This window comes from Dermacentor variabilis, chromosome 4 (assembly GCF_050947875.1).
Source record: "Dermacentor variabilis isolate Ectoservices chromosome 4, ASM5094787v1, whole genome shotgun sequence".
Lineage (NCBI taxonomy): Eukaryota > Metazoa > Arthropoda > Arachnida > Ixodida > Ixodidae > Dermacentor > Dermacentor variabilis.
The window spans coordinates 224,676,641-224,698,773 of record NC_134571.1 but is presented as its reverse complement, the minus strand read 5'-3'; the positions used below and the strand labels follow the sequence as shown (position 1 = coordinate 224,698,773).

At 44.7% G+C, this 22,133-nt stretch overlaps 1 long non-coding RNA gene across 1 annotated transcript; it reads left to right on the top strand.

Moving 5' to 3' along the window:
- Positions 1 to 553: 553 nt before the first annotated feature.
- LOC142578152 (uncharacterized) lies at positions 554 to 9,723 on the top strand. Its single transcript, XR_012827194.1, has 3 exons — positions 554 to 730; positions 3,652 to 3,788; positions 7,911 to 9,723. It is a non-coding gene; the product is annotated as an uncharacterized LOC142578152 (long non-coding RNA).
- Positions 9,724 to 22,133: the final 12,410 nt, after the last annotated feature.

Sequence of the window (22,133 nt, the reverse complement as noted above, 5' to 3'; positions counted from 1 at the left end):
AAAATCGCAGGGTTCGCGGATGTCGCGATAACAACCAACTCCAACCTACTCCCCCTCCCCGCGCTGAGCGATGCCGTCTTGATCGCCCCCTCCCCACCCCGGGAAAAGGGACACTACGCCTCTATCTCAGTTGAAGAAACGATGATGAAACGTTATCAACGACAAGAACGGCATTTTCTAACGCGTTTTTTTATGGCCTCCGAGATTTGCGCGCGATGCTGGCGCGCGCGAACCTGGGAGGCCATAATTGGCTGCTTAATAGCGTAAAAAGACAAAAAGATGATACCAAACGACACAGTCAAAAATGCAAACAAAGAACTGATCTTAGCTATACTGTTTGGGGAAAAGAAATAAAAAATTAGACAGCCGCAACACACGCCACTAAAGCCACCACCGCCGGCGTAACGCGGAACCAACAGTTGGCAACATTCATTCGCGCTTCATTGCTTCGTCTCCGCGACGAGAGCCGCCATCCTTTCGCGCCTGCCGCTTTGGCACAGTTTTGTTTTTCTGCAAGTCCGCGCATGCAGCTCATCGGTAGATGCACGGGTGCACGGCGTCGCATTGCGACCTGCGGTATTTTCTCGTGTTCGCGCAATCGGTGTGAAACATGTCGCATATGAAATATTTGATAGAAGTGCCTCACGTCCAAGTCAAGCCGCCGTACGGGTGTATGGCTGTGTGCCCCGTTCTCGGAAGCGTCGACGGGTTTCCGGCATGCGGATTTCATGTACGTGCAAATGTGTTTCGCCCTCCTATTGAGCTCCGGAGCAAAGCGTGCAATATTTCATGTGAAAGATGCAGTGCCCGTGGTCATGGTGTGAATTTATAGCGGCAAACGAGCACTGTGGCACTTAGCGCACACTGCGGCTGCTAAGTCAGCGTGGAAATTGTTTTATGTTACCGTAATAGGTTGCTGTCAGTCTAATCTGCGGCATGTGGACAGCTAGACCATTGACGTTTGCTTGTGGCAGCGATAGGTATGTAAATGGAAGCGCTAATAATTTTCGAGAGCAGACAGTTTATTTATTTATTTTATTTATTTATTTACCCTCAGGGCCTTTCGGCATTAGAGAGGGGAGTGGGTTATACAACAAATAAGAAGAAAATAAATCATGAGCTTGTACATAATATTTGCTAATCATACAATGTTAGCTGAAAGTATGATAAATGCAGTAATAGAACATGACATATAAAAGTAACATTAAACATGAAAAAGGAAAACACCAGGAGCAGTTCGTACAAATGTTTGCTATTGTACATTGTTAGCTAGTGCTTTTCGAAAATGATCATTGTTATGAATGGAAACAATGTCAGTAGGAAGATCATTCCAATCTTTCGACGTACGTGGCAAAAATGAATGTAAAAAGTGCGTCGTGTTACATGTACCAATTCTAACTTTATGATGATGATCAGTACGGTGAGATAAGTAACATGGTAGCGACATGAATTTTGGATGAAGTGTAGGGTGGTGATACAGCTTATGAAAAAATGAAAGGCGGGAAATTTTTCGACGTGTTGCTAGCGGTTGAAGACTCAGATTCGATTTCATTGAAGAAACGCCTGCACCACGGTAGTAATTCCAAAGAATAAAACGAGTGGCGTTGTTTTGGATGAGTTCAAGGGAATGTATTAGGTTTTCGTGGTAAGGGTCCCATATAGCTGCAGCGTATTCTAATTTTGGCCGTGACAAGGTTTTATAAAGTAGTAATTTTAAAGGAGAGGGAGCCTGAGAAAAGTTACGGCGTAAGTATCCCATCAAGCGGTCAGCTTGATTAATTATGTATTCGACGTGAGGATTCCATGTTAATTTAGATGTTATATGTAGGCCTAAGTACTTATATGAGGTAGTAGATTCTAAAGCAACGTTATTCAAGTAGTACACAGGCAGATTATCGTTAGATCGGGATACTCTCAGAAATTTGCATTTGTTAATGTTGAGTTCCATTCGCCACAATCGGCACCATTTGCTGACGTTATTGAGATCGGCCTGAAGCAGGGAGATGTCGTGTTCGTTAGTTATTTTTCTGAGGATTACACAGTCGTCTGCAAATAAATGGACGTCAGAGGTTATTGCTGAAGGTAAGTCATTAATGTAGATAAGGAATAATAGAGGTCCCAGGACGGAACCTTGGGGCACACCTGACTGAACGTCGCTATGAGGTGAGTCATGGCCATTAGCTGTTACGAACTGAGAACGATTAGCGAGAAATGACTCAATCCATTTGAGAACGTTATGATCGAGGTTTAATTTGCTTAGTTTATAAAGTAAAAGTTTATGACATACTTTGTCAAAGTCTTTCGAAAAATCTAGAAAGATGCAATCGGCAAGAGAAGAACAGTCAAGTATTTGGTGTAGTTTGTGAGTAAATGTTAATAATTGTGATTCACATGAGAATGATTTTCGGAAACCATGTTGTGATGACGAAAAAAATGAATTAGATTCAAGAAAATCCTCAATTTTAGTAAAAATAATGTGTTCTAGCAGTTTGCAGCAGGTACTGGTTAATGATATCGGGCGATAACTTGTAGGTGATGTTTTGCTGCCAGATTTGTGCAAAGGAATTATTTTTCCTATTTTCCATTCTGATGGAACAGTAGATGTGTTGAGTGATTGTTGAAATATTTTGGTTAGTATAATGGAACTATAAGTGCAGGTGTTTTTCAGAAATTTAGCACTGATGTTATCAAAGCCGGGTGACGAATCCATCTTCAATGAATCTATTAGTCGAATAACTCCGGGAACTTCAACAGTCACTGGAGGCATAGTTAAGAAGTTATAGTCATTCAAGATAGGTAGTTCAATATCAACTGTGCACGAGATGTTTCGCTCGATGTTTGGTCGTGTTCGTGGCGTTATGAATGCTAGAAAACTGGCTTCATCGTGCTTACTTCTAACTCCAAGAGGCGTAACGTTGGCGCTGTATGTGTTTGTTTTCCGTGCCGCGAGTACCACTTTCATGCTTTTGTTGCATGAGAGTGGTAGCTGCTACATGCCGCCTGGGCAGAATACAATAAAAGCAATTTCCTCACTTTCATACGTATGCAATGTGACGTAACAAAATTTCCAGCGTTTTATTCGGAGCGTAAATATCCGGTACAGCTTAGTAGGAAACTCAAATTCTATCTTAGCTTAGTAGGCGTGAAACAAGTGAAACTCGCATTCCTTCTTGAATTTTTCGCCCACACCGCACTGCCCGCAGATGCGTCATCGGGTATTTGACAGTAGCTTCGCTACGTGATTTGTTTTATGCGCAAATATTGCCCGGTTAAGTATCCTGTTAATTTATGCCGACGCTCGTTCATCTTAAGTTTAAGCGATTACTATCCCCGAGTACCGGACGATGCCAAACTTGTCGTGAGGTGTAGCAAACGCGGGAAATTCAAAGTGGCGGGGCTGCAAGTTCCTGTTTTTGCGTTTCTTGCATTCAAAGCCAACAGACACAGTATCACTGATTTATTTCCATTTCTGCTGTACTTGATCAATCCAATCTGACAACTGTATTTGCTCTTTAATGTTCTCCATTTACTGCCAGAAAATGCTTGATTTTTTTTCAGTATCCAAGTGGCGAAATATTTCACTGACGGCCGTGTGTGAAACACGCAAGATGACAAAACTGATAGCAAATTGATGAGATGTTTCTTTTATAGAGTTTGGACTCGACTTTTGGTGAGGATGTCGATCGACCTTGGGCCTGGTGACAGCACACTCGACATGGCCAAAGTGCAGCCTATCAGTTGAGTGCCCCCGAATGGACCATCAACATCGGAAAATGAAGCAGAGCCAGGTAGGGGCAATTTTTACTTTGGAACAGAATACTGACAGCTGCCTCTTTATTTAAGAACTAAATAACGTATTTACAAACCAATCCTTTCTCTTTGTGCAGCCTACACAGAATTGTTTTTGCTTGTTATACAGATCTTCAGAAAGCAGTTCTTCTGAACCCTTTTTGCATGCACAAATAAATAAAGAGGAGTGCACTTTCTGAAGAAATGGAAGCACTGAAATGTGCGTTCGACACACACAGAGATGCAAAATAACCAACTTTAAAGCGCTAAAAAAACAGGTTTGAAAGATGTTCTAATATCCTAGCCCACCTTCGCATACGGAACTAAATTTAACAGCAACAGAGGTGCATGCAGAGAAGTGTTTGTAATTGTTTTCAAGATATAGACATTGTCTAAGAAATTGTTTTTATTTACTCGGAGTTTCTTGGTGTCATGGCAGTGCAGTAAATGCTCAAGATGATGTCCTGCTCCTAATAAAGCACCTTTAGATATTAAAATTAAATTAAGGGCTTTTACATTCCAAAATCACAACCTGAAGTTTTGGGAACATGGCCTTCTTTAATGTACACCTGAATCTAAGTGCCCATAAGCGTTATTGCATTTTACCTCCGTTGGAGGGTAGCTACCATGACCTAGATTGAAGCTGTGACCAGCATGACTGAGCAGCATGGCATCATAGTAGCTGGACTATAACACCAGGTCAGGATGGGAAATACTACTTAGAACTACCAACTTTTTGGCTCACAAGCACTTTGCACTAAGTTAAAGGAGTATGGAGTACTGACAGCGACCGCTTATGTACCAATTTCTTTTTAGACTGTAGACTCCATTATTAGAGTTCGAAGCTTCAAGTAGACAAAACCAGCCTAAATTACAGAACCAGCTCAAAGCACGCATCATGTATAGCTGGATTTGGACATGAAAATGGAGTCCATTCTTGTCGCCGAAAATGGAGGTGGCAGTCACACTATTTCATGCATTTTGCCTAAAACATAGTCAATAATAATTAATCAATTTCTAAAATATTCTTTTCAAGAAGCTTTTTCAAGCATGAAAGGAGGAGCCAAATGGTGTTCAGGTGCACCAGTGGTTAGTTGCACGGCACTACTTGCATGCATTCACAGGCTTCATTCAAGCTTGAAAAAAAAATTGTATTGCACCTATTGAGCAGTAGAAAGCTGGATTGGGAATTTTTTAGGATGCTCTACAATTTTCGCACTGACACTTTTGCTTTGAATATAATATTTGAGCAGTTAAGTAATCGTTAATAACTAATTACCTAATTAGGAAAAAAGCAAAAATTGGTTTCACTTGCTCAAAACGATGGCAAACGACATTACCTTGGTTCTGTCCAGCTACGTGGCACTTGTACATATTTAAAGCTTGCACAAGTCACACAGACCACCTGGTACTTACAAGGCATATATAGAAGCGGCTAAGTTGTGTGAGCCAACCATATGTTGTAGCGAATCATGAGAAAGAGCCATGTTTCTTTGACTTAAGGGCATGTTAAGATTTACATGCTCGACACCTTGTATCAGTGTGTTCTAGGCCTGTTCGCAGTTTAGCTGCTACATAAACAATATTTCTCCACGTGTAAGCTCATATGCATCTTTCAAGTATATTGCCTAGTGTGTCCAAAATAAACCATCCTCGTGCTTCCTTCATTATGTCTTGATCTGTTGCTGTGCTAAATTTTTAACATGCAACTGCACAAATTTTCATCTAGTTTTCATATTTCCTCCTTGTTTGATGGCTTTATTTCTGTGCAAGTTGCTTTCTTTAAACCCTATTGCACACAGCAGTACACAGCATTTCTGTCTAAAGTGGGATTTTTTTTCAGATTGGTATTAATACACCTTGCCTGGGCAATGTAAGGCATTCTACATAAAACGGTTTGGTTGCTCAGTGGCTATGGTGTTAGGTTGCTGAGCACGAGGTCGCGGGATCGAATCCCGGCCACGGCGGCCGCATTTCGATGGGGGCGAAATGCAAAAACACCCGTGTACTTAGATTTAGGTGCACGTTAAAGAACCCCAGGAGGTCGAAATTTCCGGAGTCCCCCACTACGGCGTGCCTCATAATCAGAAAGTTGTTTTGGCACGTAAAACCCCATCATTTAATTTTTTTTTACATAACACGGCCCTGCAATAATGTTTTATATTGCATTCCAGCATCATGCAAAAGCTGTTTACTTACCAGATGAGAATATGTATAAGTGTTGGAAGTAACAACTGCAAGGAGCCAGCACATAGTGAGGCCAAGGAAAGCATACAAGAACATGTTTTAAGTTTTTTTATATGAAGTATAGAAATGATAAATTCAGGGGAAATGAAAGTGGATGTAAAGACATCCACCTGTGGGTGGGGAAGGAACGGACCCATAACATTCACATTACGCATGTGATATACTAACCACTGTGGTAGCGTCGACAATCTGAGGGGCCATTGTGGACGGTTGAACGCTGCCTTGGTAGCACAGTGGTTAGTGCATTGCATGCCTAATGCAAAGGCTGTAGGTTCGTTCTCCCCCCATGGCTGTTTTTTTTTGACAATTTTAATTTCCCTTTATCATTTCTACCGTTAAATAGAAAATTACAAATAAGTTTCCACGGGCCTTCTCTAGCATCTTCCAGCTGTGATTAATAAAAATTTTGACCCTCAGTATCCTTTTTTCTCGTTTGCAAGAACAGGAGCTTCATTTTAAAGATAATGAATTCACCTTGTACAGCATCTCAATGTGGTCTCAAATCTTATCACAGCATGTGTATTACTAAGTGAAGTTTTTGTTAAGATGATGATATAGCATGGGACCTAATTGGTAGCCTTTGTGTACAGAGATATGATTAGTCTAATAAACAGGAGGATTTTAAGAAGCACTTCTAACACCTGCTGAACTAGTTGAGAAAGTGCAGGTTAATCGAGTGGAGATTATATAGTAACCGAAGTTGAGTGATTCGGCATTACATTCACGAAATATACTTCATGATACCTTTCCATTTATTTGTTCAGTTATTAAGAATCCCTTTTGCATTTCTGGACAAAACTACAGAATGCCAACATATTTTCTAGCATTCACTGGTAGCAAACATGTCAAAACTTGTTCTAGTTTCTGGATTGCCGCTTTACCCGTAAACCCCCAAGTTAATTCCGGAAAAATGTGCCAAATTTTCCAAATTTTTTATGTACTCATTTTTTCGGTGTCATTCTCATTCTAAAATATATTACTTCATTGGTCTCTGGTTAGAAATAACACAAAAATAAAAGCTGCTCTTGAGGGCAGCTTTCCCTCAATGCCGACAGTAACTCATCTTTGACAGTCAGAGCAGCATAACATCGGGCAGAAAGAGTGCGACTCGTCATTGGCGATATTGGTACTACCTCCAGTCACTAGTACAGCTCGGGATCAAGGGTTAAAGGTTGCGACTTCGTCGCGGCCCAGTTTTAATTCTGCAGCTGTGACACTTGGGTGTAGCGTGTGTATGTACGTGTGCATGCCTTAATATGACTTCATGCTAGAGCAAAGCAACTGTAGTACAGAGAGGCATCAGTCATCTTTATATATTTGCTTTGTTAAGATGCGCTATGTTTATTTTTTGCAGTATAGACTTGGCGCTCTTTGGCCAAGATGCCCTTGTGCTACTAAAACCTATCAATTAATTAGCTTCTTGCAGTAGCAGGTGCTTATTCTTTTTTTCCGGATCGGTGTGCCAGTTTTAATTTGTTTTTCTTGAACTGTGCAATTCCGATTCACAGGACGGCATGTCATCTGAGGTGTTTCTTTGTTGAGGTTGTCTTTGTGCAAATCGATTTCTTACCTCAAACGAGCTTGTACAAAGTGACCAAGCTGATCGATTTCTTGCCTCAAACGAGCTTGTACAAAGTGACCAAGCTGATTATTCTACCTGCTTATATGTGAAGTATGTTGCGGTTATGAACCCTCATAATTAATGACACATAGTACAAAATTTTATGTGTTAGAACAATTTCATGAAATTTTTCATGTTTTTTGCGTTCGTGCTCACTTCTCTGCTCTTGTGTCCTGTCTGCACGCCTCACCTCTTTTTTTTACATATTAAATATCGTCTAAACTTAACCATGCTTTTTTTTACCAGAATGCAGGGAGAAAAAGTTCCGGTAACACCATTCATTCAGTATGGTGGCCCAGACGTGTATGCAAGCAACCTCCTTCATGTTGACCAAGAACTACTTTTCAGTGTCTCGCAGACTTCCATGCGAAGCCCTCAACATTCTCGTCTCAGTGGAATGGCTGCTCATCTATCAGCGTGTCCATCACCAAGACTGCCAGTTGTAAAGCTTCTGAACCCGTTTAAGAAAGCTTAGTGATTTTTTTTAGGTTTCACGGTTGGCCGTAGAATCTTACCATTTTTAATTTTTCTAACATTTTTACCTGGCACAATGCGGTGCAATAACTTTAAATCAGTGTAATGTATTTAGGTGATGCTCACTCTAATGCCTATCTGGTTTTGTTAGTGTTTAAGAAATTTGAATGTCTGATGAGGTAACAGCATTTGAATTTGTCATCGTGGCTCGTTTCAATGAGCTCCTAGGAAATAAGACGCAAAACTTATCACACGCCAGTTGTAGCATTTTTGTTTTCATGACAATATACACGTTTCAAAAGATGGAAAGTGGGGAAGAAAGCCTCAAGAACATAATCATCCTAGGATTGTCATGTCCTTACAGCTCTGCAATGACTAATGCCTCATACATCTTGGGAGCACATTGGTCGCAATACCTACAGGTATATTTGATAAGAGAACGCCTTGCACCCAGATTTGCCACACAGTCGAAAGCTGATGGCTTTTTTTGTCGTCTTTATGTTACTGCGATGTATTCATTATTCATTCAGATGTAAATGACACTACAGGCACTGAAGTATCAAATGGCACTTGCATCTCAGGGGACAAGTGCACAGCATGCCGGTCACAAAATGTGTTCTAGGGGCTACCTAGCCTCTATAGGTAAATGGACACCAGATGCTCTGTGTACAGTGCAATGGGTGTACTTGTCTGGAGTGCTTGAAAGATGTGCTACGGGCTGTACTGGCACTGTCTGAAGATAATGCATGGTTCTAGAAAGCCTGCAGCTGAGCATCTGGCTCCGTACTGAAGGAACTGTCCTAATTTATTTTGTTGATGTGGTTGAAATTTAGGAGCTGCAATGAATAATTCTGAATGTGGCACTGCTGCCCAACTAAAGCACAAATTACCTCGACTCACACAATGCACTCTGAAAGTTTTGCTACGTGGTATCTGTGTTTGCTGCCTGACCTTATGGCACCTTTAGGAGCAGTGGCAAGTGATTGCAGCTGCTGAGGCTTTATCAACTGGCAAAGTGAAAAAAAAATGCTGTGCCACCAGTGTGGCTGCACACTCCGAGATGCAAGCTATCTTGAACCAGGTGTTCGGTAGACAGTACCTGCGCAGCCGAAACATGGTGTTTGAGCCCTATAGGCAACTGCGTTGACAACTGCCCACAAGTGTGCTGTCACAACAGAAAGTTGAGAACAAGCAGCATTTTTACCGGTGTTCAAAACATTAGTGTAAGTCATTCTTTCACCACGGCTGGTAATCATGCATAGGTAATGAGAACAGGGGATTTGTGACACACTAGGGGTCATGTATCAAATTTAATTAGATCAGTAATCTATGAGATGGAATTATAAAAAGTATACCTTTTGTTCCTCAGTGGTCTCTTGGAGAGATGACCATTTCCGGCAGTATAGTTATGACTTTTTATGTCTAGATTTGGTGTGCATATTGCAACTATAACTAACAGTCAGTGCTCTGTCCTGTTTAGTTTGTATGCTGTCTTTGTGATATTTGCAACATTTTGCAGTTCAACTGAGCGAAGTATATATCTTTACATGTTCAACTTTTGTAGTGCTCACTAGTTATTACTAGCCATGTTTTGTTCACATATGCTCTTGGATTGTTACGCGAAATGACACGGACACAGACTACAAGCAGACAGGCTGAGCGCTAACTCTCAACTAAATTTTTATTGAAACGAAGAACATTATATTGCCACATCTTATATGGTCACTGCGGGTATGTGCCAGGCGATGAGAACGACGCTGAAGTAGCGCGCGAGTGGAAAAACAGAGACGACAACGACGTCGCGTTGACTGCTCTGATAAAGTGCTTCCATACGTCCTCTACGCCGGCTTTCCCGTCTTCTACTAGGCTGCGACACTGGTGGAGGTGCTGGGTAGGATTGCCTCATGCTCGGCACCCCTTCGCGGAGCCATACCTCGAAAACGGAATCACCTTCGTTCGTAGAAACTCCTGTTCACCGGTACAGTCGCCGCCTGCTAGGCCTGACGCCCGAGTTCAACCCTTTGCAGGACCCCGCTGGAACGCGTCTACCTACTTCCGCCATGGCTACTGCAACTCCATCGCAGGTGACGCTGCAGAATCCTAAGATACCAGAAAGCTTCCATGGCGACGCTTTTGAAGATGTCCAAGATTGGCTTGACCAATTTGAGCGTGTCGCCAGTTATAATGACTGGGGCTCCCAGCAAAAGCTGTCTAATGTCTACTTCGCGCTTCAGGACAGCGCGCGGACGTGGTTTGTGAACCGGGAGCGAAGTTTGACCACATGGGATGCCTTCCGCACCCAGCTGCTAGACACGTTCACTAGTACCGACAGAAGAGACACTGCGCAGCGTTTACTCGAATCCCGTATTCAAAAACCAAACGAGAGCGTAGCCATGTATGCAGAAGATATGACCCGCCTTTTCCGCAGAGCAGACCCTGAGATGGCCGAAGAAAAGAAGTTACGCTATCTCTTGCGCGGAGTGAAGGAGGAACTGTTTGCCGGACTCGTGAGGAATCCACCGACGACAGTGGTCGAATTCACCAAGGAGGCTACCGCTATAGAACGGGCACTAAAGCAACGGTACCGCCAATATGATCGCGCGAACTCACCGGTGAGTGCTTCAGTTCTACCTGAGAGCTACGGCACGTCTCTGCGTGAAGTCATCCGGGAGATTGTGCGAGAGGAGATCCGGCAGCTCGGGATTTCTCCTATGGCACCAGCGGTGGCTTCTGTCGCTGATATCGTTCGGGAGGAAGTTCGACAGGCCTTTTCGTCCTCCGACCGGCAGGCGGTGCCGCGACGGCTAACCTACGCGGAAGCTGTCTGTCGTCCACCTCCCGTGACTTCGATGCTGCTGACACCGTCGACCACTACGGCGCAGCCAGCACCGCCACCCCCGACGCCATATTTTCGCCAGTCACAGCCGCCGCCAGCTATGCCGTATCGCCGCCAGCCGATCGCTGTGCCTCGGTCTTACGGCGAATCCCCTGTGGGCTACCCGCTTCGAAAGACCGATTTGTGGCGCACCGCTGACCGCCGGCCGCTGTGCTTTCATTGTGGCGAAGCTGGACATGTTTATCGCGCGTGCCACTACCGCGCAGCCGGGTATCCAAGGTTTCCCAACTGCAATTACCCTGTGTTTGATGCTGCACGTACCTGCGACGACAATTATACAAACTTTCGGCCAGAAGGTTCAGCGACGCCTCGATCACGTTCCCCTTCTCCGGCTCGTTATACCCCACCGACCCGTCGCGATTTTTCTGACGCCTCTAGGGGCAGGTCCCCTAGCTCCCGCCGGGGAAACTAGAAGCAGCGACCTCCGGGGGTGAGGTTGCAAACCGTCTAGCTTTCCAAGAGCCCCCATCACCGACGACCGACGACTCTAAAACTCCGACGTTTCCAACCGCACCCCCTGTAACCGATGCCGTCAGCGCCGATCTTGTCGTTTTCATTGACGGCCACCAAGTGGCCGCTCTCGTCGATACTGGTTCGCATTTTTCGATAATGAGTCAAAAGCTGGCCGACAGGTTGAGAAAAGTGAAGATGCCGTGGACCGGGCCCAACATCAGAACTGTCGGCGGCCAGTTGATGACGCCGATCGGAAAATGCACAGCCAGGATAGTAATCACCGGTGAAACCTTCGTCGCAACCCTCGTCATTCTCTTTGAGTGCTGCAAGGAACTTATATTGGGCATGGATTTCTTGAGAGAGTACGGTGCAGTGATTAATGTCCGTGACCTCGTCGTCACATTTTCTACGAGCTCCGACGACGTCGACTCCGCGGAGCGCCAGTGACCCCGCTTACGTATCGCCGACGACGACGTCACGCTTCCGCCGCGAAGTTGTGCCCTCGTACCTGTTATCTGCGACAACTTGAACACCGGGACTGGTGTCGCTGAACACATCGACGCACTGGTACTGAGTCAAGGTGTTTCCATCGCCAGGGCCGTAATTAACGTACACGACGGACGTGCTGAACTCCTGCTGACGAATTTTACCAGGGAACGTCGACACATTGTTAGAGGCACGGCTGTTGCGTACTTCGACGAATTTACCTCAATACAAGACTGCCTCTCAGTGGAGCACGTGACGGCCACCGTGGCCATGCCTGCCCCTGTGATTGATATCAGTCCCACCTTGTCACCCGTCGAACGTAACAGCCTTCTTGAGCTCATCGATGAGTTTAAGAAATGCTTTTCATCTACATCACGAGTCAGCCAGACGCCGCTCACTAAGCACCGTATTGTCACCGAAGCCGACGCCAGACAAATTCGGCAGAATCCTTATCGTGTGGCACCGAAAGAGCGCGAGGCGATACAAACGCAAGTGAAGACGATGCTTGAGGACGGGGTTATTCGGCCATATAAGAGTCCTTGGGCATCGCCTGTCGTGTTGGTGAAAAAGAAGGACGGTAGCCTGCGCTTCTGCGTCGACTACCGAAAACTCAACCAGATCACAAAGAAAGACGTTTATCCGCTGCCGCGTATCGACGATTCACTCGACAGGCTACGAAACGCACGTTACTTTTCGTCGATGGACTTGGAAAGCGGCTACTGGCAAATAGAAGTTGATGAGAGAGACCGTGAGAAGACCGCATTTGTGACGCCCGACGGACTTTATGAATTTCAGGTGCTCCCCTTCGGTTTGTGTTCTGCGCCAGCAACGTTTCAGCGACTAATGGACACGGTACTCTCAGGCCTCAAATGGCAAACCTGTTTGGTGTACCTCGACGACGTGATTGTTTTCTCCGCCACGTTCGAGGAACACTTACGGAGACTAAAGACGGTCTTTGAAGCAATACGCTCAGCTGGTCTAACTTTGAAACCTGAAAAGTGCCATTTTGGTTTTGAAGAACTTCAATTTCTCGGTCACGTTGTCAGTCGTGAAGGTGTCCGACCTGACCCTGATAAAACCTTTGCCGTTGCTAATTTCCCAACGCCATCAGATAAAAAGGCCGTGCGACGTTTTCTGGGCCTTTGCGAATACTACCCACGCTTTATTGCGGACTTTTCGCGCATCGCATGGCCATTAACGCATCTAACCAGAGAAGATGTCCCCTTCGTATGGGGTGAAGACCAGCAACGGGCATTTCACGACCTACGGCAACGCCTGCAGACGCCTCCCGTGCTCGCACACTTTGATGACGACGCTCCTACGATTCTTCATACCGACGCTAGTAATGTCGGCCTCGGCGCAGTGCTTGTACAGCGGTAGGACGGCGCCGAAAGAGTGATTGCTTACGCCAGCAGGACGCTATCAAGAACGGAGGCAAACTACTCCACGACAGAAAAAGAATGTCTCGCACTGGTGTGGGCCGTCCTGAAATTTCGGCCATATTTGTATGGTCGGTGTTTCACCGTTGTCAGTGATCATCATGCACTTTGCTGGCTGACTAATTTAAAAGATCCAGCTGGTCGGCTAGCGCGCTGGAGTCTTCGTCTCCAAGAGTTCGACTTCACGGTTGTCTACAAATCAGGGAAACGACACACCGATGCTGACTGCCTTTCTCGGTCTCCTGTTCAGACTGCAGTGCACGACGATGTTGACACGGCTTTTCTAGGCGTGCTAGATACTGTCGCCGTTTCACGCCATCAACGCGAGGACGCAGAACTGGTTTCTCTTTTTGATTACTTGGAAGAACAGGCAGCGTGCCGAGGTTATTCGCCAGAGGGCTGCCTTCATTCTGCTTGTGCCACGACGTTCTGTATAAAAAGAACTTTTCACCTAGTGGCAGCAGCTACCTACTCGTCATTCCCGCATCTCTTCGCGACGAAGTCCTACACGCCTGTCACAACGAGCCGACCGCTGGTCACTTGGGCTACACTCGGACATTAGCAAGAATTAGGCTCAAGTACTATTGGCCAAGACTTGCGTCGATCGTGAAACGTTACACACAGACATGCCTGGATTGCAAGCGCCGCAAAGCCCTACCCGGCAAGCCAGCTGGACTGCTGCATCCTGTTCAGATACCGCAAGCGCCGTTCGAACAAATTGGCATGGACGTTTTAGGTCCGTTTCCACTGTCTATTGCCGGAAATAGATGAATAATCGTCGTCACGGATTATCTTACGCGATACGCCGAAACAGGTGCTATCCAACGTGGAACAGCAGCCGAAGCAGCGCAATTTTTTGTCGAAGCCGTCGTCCTAAGGCATGGCGCTCCCGCAGTGGTCATAACAGACAGAGGATCTGCGTTCACGGCTGCGCTTCTGGATACCGTGTTGCGACTAAGTGGTACCACTCACTGAAAGACCACGGCTTACCATCCCCAAACCAAATGGGCTGACAGAACGTCTGAATAAGACTCTGGCAGACATGATGAGTATGTACATCGACGTCGACCACAAGAACTGGGACGAGATTTTACCATATGTTACATTTGCATATAACACGGCTCGCCAAGAGACAACACGCGTGACGCCTTTCAACCTCGTTTACGGACGCGAAGTGACAACCATGTTGGACGCAATGCTGCCGCACGAGTGCGGTGACGACGAGACTGGTGCCGAGGAGTTTACGCAACGCGCAGAGGAAGCCAGGCAGCTTGCGCGTTTGCGAATCAAAGCACAACAGGAATACGATGCCCGACACTACAATCTTCGACACAGACCCGTCACGTACAACGCCGGTGACCAGGTGTGGGTCTGGACTCCGATGTCTGAAAAGCTCCTGCGAAGATACTTCGGCCCGTACACAGTTCTGCGCCGCATCAGCGATGTTAATTATGAAGTTGTCCCCGACAGCCATAACTGCTCCAAACGCCGGCGGCATCTGCCCGAGGTTGTGCATGTGCTTCGTATGAAGTCATACATTTCCTCATGACCTCACCTTTGCACCGTCTGTGCACAGCCTTCTGACGTTGGTGCATCGGGACGATGCCCTTTTTTTCAAAGGGGGGGGGGGCAAATGCCACATCCTATATGGTCACTGCAGGTATGTGCCAGGCGATGAGAACGACGCTGAAGTAGCGCGCGAGTGGAAAAACACGACAACGACGTCGCGTTGACTGCTCTGATAAAGTGCTTCCATACGTCCTCTACGCCGGCTTTCCTGTCTTCTACTAGGCTGCGACAATATATATATATACACCACAAACCAAAAAACCACAGCATAAGAACATGACAAGGTATGAAGACATCAGTTAAACATATCAGGAAGTAGGGAAGTCAAAAAAGGACACATTAAAAAGACACTACTTCAGATTAAGACACGTGTTGTGAAGATGCTGAAATTCGCATTCTGACAAAGATGCCTGGCTAGCGCAAGTCTCTCCTAATATTTTAATGTGGAACGCCTCGATTATTTCCCGTGTGGTTTGGCATTTGCGTCTCGACAGAATTTTTGTGTCTTCAAAGGTTTACAACCGCAGTTGAAAAATGTGACGCTATATGTGAAGCATTAGGGTTGTAAAAAGAATGTTTGTGTTCTTTTAGTCTAATATTAATGCACCTGCCGCTCTGTCCAATGCTAGTCTTCCCGCATTCGAGAGGAATCTGATAAACTATACCAGTGTTACAAGGCACAAAAAGGGACACATGTCTAACACCGCAATCATCTTTTCTTTTTTGCCACCCTGTTCAAGTTTCCTATTTATCATAGGGCACATGATAGACAACTTGCGCGGCCGAGAAAACTTTATCCACGTTATATCTATTGGCCACATTCCCTAAACCATGGGATAATCTATGTACATAGGACGCCACAGCAAACCTCTTTTTTCTGTTTTTCTTGTTTCTTAGCGGGGCCTTTTAGCCATTTTAAAAGCTTTTCGCAGGTTAGTGATCATAAATTCACAGGATAACTAGCCTTCTCGAGCCTATCTATTTGTTGTGAAAAACGTTGTTTCATATTGTGTGCACATGACTTAGTAATGGCAAACTGAAGAGCTGAGTAAGCTAGTCATGTCCACACAATATGAAACAAAGTTTTTCACAACAAATAGGCTCGAGAAGGCTAGTTATCCTGTGCATTTATTATCACTAACCTGCGAAAAGCTTTTAAAATGGATAAAAAGCCCCGCTAAGAAACAAGAAAAAAGGTTTGCTGTGGTGCCCTATGTACATATATTATCCCATGGTTTAGGGAACGTGGTCAATAGATATGACGTGGATAAAGTTTTCTCGGCCCCGCAAGTTGTCTATCATGTGCCCTATGATAAATACGAAACTTGAACAGGGTGGCAAAAAAGAAAAGATGATTGCGGCATTAGACATGCGTCCTTTTTTGTGCCTTGTAACACTGGTATAGTTTATCAGATTCTTCTCAAGTGCGGGAAGACTTACATTGGACGGAGCGGCAGGTGCATTAATATTCGACCAGAACACAAACATTTACTTAACAACCCTAATGCTTCACATCTAGCGTCACATCGTTTCAATTGCGGTTGTAAACCTTTGTTTGAAGACACAAAATTCTTTCAAGACACAAATGCCAAACCACACAGGAAATAATCGAGGCATTCCACATTAAAAGATTAGGAGAGACTTGCGTTAGCCAGGCATCTTCGTCTCTGTTAGAATGCGAATTTCAGTATCTTCACAACACGTGTGTTAATCTGAAGTAGTGTCTTTTTGTTGTTTCCTTTTTTTGACTTCCCTACGTCCTGATATGTTTAACTGATGTCTTCATACCTTGTCATGTTCTTATGCTGCGGTTCTTTTGCAATCACCCATATTTATGTCTTCTTCGTTTCAATAAAAATTTAGTGGAGAGTTAGCGCTCATGCTGTCTGCTTCTAGTCTGTTCGTGTCACTTCACGCTACAATCCAAAATGATGTTACCGTACCAACTCGCCCAACTTCCTATCCTTGTGTTCGCATAGACACACTCAGACTTGTTCTTTCTTATGTGGCCGGTTATTTTTGTACTTTGTAATAAGATGCAGTGCTTTTCGAATGAAAATGTGATAGTTTGTAGTGAGGTTATTTAAAAAAACTTTTCTTAAAATTTATTTGAACAAGCCTGTGCCATTATTCGTTACTTATGTCTGTATTGGTGTGGTTTTACTCCTTATCATCCTTTTTACATTTAAAATGTGCAAACATTATTATGTAATCATTTCTCTTTAATGAAATAATAAATACTTTTCTGACATTTCGTCACAAATTTTTCAATGATTTTGTTCAATTAAGTAACCTTAAACTAGCTGATTGTTGTTCTGGTAGCTTAACTTACAATGCCTGTGGGATATTCAGTGCAAGCACATGGTGAAAAATAAACTAAATTATTGAGTATAAGCAGGTCACTGGCAGTAAATGAAGCATACATAAATTTCAGGACATAGTGCATGCTTATATATTAAACAGTATGCACAACTACACATGCAGTTTTGTTTGTAAATACTGAAACATTATTCTAAGTGGAAGCGCTCTTTTGCACTTTGTTTGGCTTTCAGTGCTACCTTTAAGTCATATATGTGAAGGTACTAGTAGAAGCATCCCGTGGAGATAAATGACAACTTTGATGAATAGAGGTATAAAATATGTGCTTAAAACGGCAAAAAACGAATTGACAGGCAAACGTATGCTTCTGTAGAACTGCACTTGTTACCGTCGCCCATCCATGCATTGCTTGCGCTCTATTGCATTCAATATGAGCTACAACAACGAGCTGTGGTGTCTTTCCCTCCTGGCCGAGCTGGTGTTGCTGCGAAAATTTTTGACCAAGAAACATGGAGGTTTTTAATTATTTCTGAAATGCATGTAACATCATGTTTTTGGCTGTGTGCTGTTTCCATGGAGTGATAAGTACTGGCGCACCAAGGTGCGGGATATCCTGTGTCCTTAGTGCAGCGCGCGTTGTTATTGCGCTCTGCATCCTGCCGGCAGTGTACAATCACTGCAGAGGAAGATTACGAAAAGCATAGGGTGTGTGCATTGCTGCGATCGTGAAACTTAAATTTTTTGCCTGAAAGGGTCGCACGTTATATATGCTACCACATGACGGACCAGAAGCGCAATATGACGACGTCTCACAGATTCTGGCTCGTACTGAACAAGGTAGTACCATAGCTAAGACGGCAGCATTCACAACAGCTAGTCTGTCCATTAACTACATGGCTGTAGTGAACGCTAAAATACTTGCAGGGATAACACCCTTCTGGAAGGGTGTTGTCCATGCTACACCCATATCGAAAGGGTAGTGTCTGTGTTACACCCATATAGAAAGGGTGTTGTTTATTTTACACCCATAGGCAAGGTGACGTCATATTAACACCCTTCCCTTTGTGGGGTGTTAATTTACACCCCTTTGCTTGGGGTGTAGCAATACATCCAAATAGGGTGTCACCCATGGAACAAGTCATTTACACCCTTAAGGGTGTTAAAATTTTTAGAGTGTAGCCTGTATATTACCGATGTAATGGTCAACGGTCTATACGAGTGAATTCTGTGTTTCTCCCGCTTACCTTTATAAATTAAATTCATTCTACTTTGTCGCCAACTGTCTGGTATTCGTCTATCTTTTAAAGTTTTTTTTTCCACTGCTTTCACCAGAGCTTGCTTACTTTTTGATCCTAGTTCATTAATCAGCCTAACGGGAACCTCGTCTAGCTCTGTGGCTGTGCGTTTAGGAATTTTCTCTTCCGCTTTCTTCCAGTTAAAATTTGTCAGCACCAGTTCCTTTTCCACTTGGGTCTCTTTCATGCTTTTTTTTCATGCGGTCTGCGCTGGATGCATGAAAGAAGACGAAGAAATGGGCTAGGGGAGAAGTGAAAAGGAAGAAGTTGGAATAAAATGGCGGACGACACCCGTCTCACTTAGATTATGTCATTTCTGTTGCCGTTCTAGTTAGGAACGCTACATTTTGGCGCAGCCGACAGTTTTCGAAGACCAGCCATGCGGGTGACGTTTTTCGTCGACCAGGCGTCATCGGAGACTGTTGTGTTCACCCGATACCAAGTGCACGGTGAGCCAGCGACGGACCTTCCTCTTGAAGTTAGTTCTACCGCGCTAATCAACGTGGTGCTGCAACAAGCTGCAATCAGCCGCCAAGCCCTCGTGCAAACAGGATCGGTGACATTGAATCTACAACTGCAGACACTGAGCGAACTCGTTCTGGAACCCATACGACGTGGCACCCTCAAAGAGGAAACGCCTGCCGGGAAGGTGAGCGTAGACTTGAGTGTTATGGAACTGCAAAGGAACATTATACAACAGATCGAAATAATGAGAACTTTCGTCCAAGCGCTTAGTCGAGAGCAGTCAGAACGAAGCATTGTTGAACCAGATGTTTTTGAAGGAAACTCGCAAAGTGCACACTACTGGCTGTGGTTTTTCGAGTACGCCTGTGACAAGAATATGTGGCACTCCGACGACACAAAGATTTTGAATATGCGCCGCTATTTGGGCGGTATAGCCAGAAAATGGTATGACGTGCAACTCATGGATCATGGAACAACATGTTGGGAACTGTGGAAAAGCAACTTTTTAGCAGCTTTCGAAGGCAACGCAGTAGAAAGATGGGATCCGGCACTACGGTTCAGTTATACAGGTGGCTCTCTGCTTGAGAAGCGTCGCCTATTGTATTCTGCAGTACTGAAGCTGTCGTCTTCTGCTGTTGTAGCTTTGATAACGCAAGGGTTGTGTATCGAGTTCCGTAGTCATGTCCAGCTCAAAGGTCCAAGAACGTTTGATGACCTTCTGAACTTTCTACAAACCTCAGTGCCAAGAATTACACCGAGAAGACAGCCAGATGGTAGAACAGAGCAACTTGATTCTCGTAAGTTGAGTGAGCATCTAGAGTCGTTGCCGTCAACTGGATGTGAACACAGCTTCATAAACAAATCTCTGGGAAGCGTAAATCATGACTGTGAGGATGGTGAAGAACCAATTACCGCAGTTCACGGCAACCTACTTCCACATAATCTGTCTACCGTGCATCACAAGCCCCAGAAAAAGAGCTTCAGTGAGACAGTGTATTTGGTGTTGTCAAGCTTATTGTACGCCCCCATTAAGGTAGATGGCATTGAAATGAAGGCTCTCGTTGACAGTGGAGCTTCGGTATCAATTATCAACAAGACTCGAGTGGATGCCAGTCGTCTGCACGCTGGTAGAACATTGCGTGTCCATTGCGTGCCAAATTGAATTTCAAGGAAAGGCTATTACCAGTGACGTATTGGCAATTCCCAATGTCACCTACGATTTTCTTTTGTCCCGTCCAGACGTGAAAAAACTTAAACCTCTATTGGGATGACAAGGTAATGGCCGATGACACGAAAAGAACAGAAGGTCCTGGTGAGGATCCTAGTGTATCAAGGCCAATTTTTCACCAGGAAGACATCAAGACTAAGTACCCAGAGCTTATATGCATGGGAAGCTACCCTCCAGCAATGAAATAACATGTCGTTCCTTTCGAGCTCGCAGATAAAACAGTGGTTCGTAGAAACCCCCTATAATATGTCCAGAGATAAAAAGGTGTGGCTGAAAAAGGAGTTGCAAGAAATGTTAGAAGCAGGTATCATCCGGCCTTCTGTATCCCCATTTGCTTCTCCTATAACTATTGCACCTAAAGAAGACGGGACATTCCACCTCTGCACAGACTACCGGGCTCTCAATCGTCAAACTGAATTGATGCCTTATCCAGTGCCGAGAATCGACGACATCATTCACGAAACTGGTGGTTGCCATTGTTTTTCACGAATAGATCTCTGCAAGGGCTTTTGGCAGATTCCACTAAGTGAAGAAACGATGAAGTACACCACGTTCATAACACCATTTGACTTGTTTGAGTACAACCGCCTACTATTTGGTTGGAAAAACTCCCCTGCGTGGTTTCAGAAGATTATGACGGACATTCTGAAACCTTACCTGGGCATATTTTGCAATGTGTACATCGACGACATCATCGTCTACTCAAAGACAAAGGAAGAACACCGTAGTCATCTTTCAAAAGTTCTTCATGCCCTCAGTCTTGCCCAACTCAAAGTCAACTTCAAGAAAAGTGCGTTCTTTCAAGATACCGTAGTATTTCTTGGCAGGGTGTTTGATGGACAGACTAAAAGCACTAAACAAGAATCGGTCGAGAGAATCTCCAAGCTGGTAAAGCCTTATGATGTGCACTCCCTGCGCATTTTTCTTGGCCTTGCAGGACACTTTCGGGCGTATATCAAAGACTATGCACTGAGAACAAGGTGCCTCACACGTTTAACCCAGAAAGACGTGCCTTTTCATTGGGACGAGAAGTGCGAAGCTGTCTATCGTGAGCTTGTAAAACTAATATCGTGGGACCCCATCTTGCGAATACCGGATTTTTCTCTGCCTTTCGTGCTGAACACGGACGCATCACATTATGCTACCGGTGCAGTTCTATACCAGGAGCCCTCCAAACAAGCTGATCAAACCAAACACTACGTTGTGGGATACTACAGCTATACCCTGAAACCCGCCGAAATCAATTACTCTACCACAGAAAAGGAAGCTCTGGCCGTCTTAAAAGCTGTGCAGTTACTTACCTGGAAGGTGCCAAATTCATACTTTTCACGGACCATCAAGCACTGACTCAACTTCTGAGCATGGCCCAGCCAAGAGGCCGCATTGCTAGATGGGTGAACTATCTGCTATCTGCAACAATTAGATTTCGTAATTTCGCACCGTCCTGGCCCACTCCTCACTGACGCTGACGCACTATCAAGATTACTTGTACAGGAATCAAGCAATAATCCAGAGACAATCAATCATATTCAGCTATGGGAAGGTACAGAAGAGCTCCAGTTTACCAATGGAAGGTATCACGTACCACCAACTGTGATTCCAAGGATTCTTCATCTATACCAGCGACACCCCTGGATCGGGTGGACATGATGGCTTCTGGCGCACTTATAAGAAATTGCTCATGAGATTCACATGGCCGGGCATGAAAAATGACATCAGCCATAACATCCGCACATGCCACCTCTGCCAGGTGAACAAAGTTAAATTCAAGCAATTGACAGACGTTATGACAAACCCTGAATATTCAAGCGTCCCGTTCGAAGTAATTCATTTGGACTTCTCGGAGCTCAAA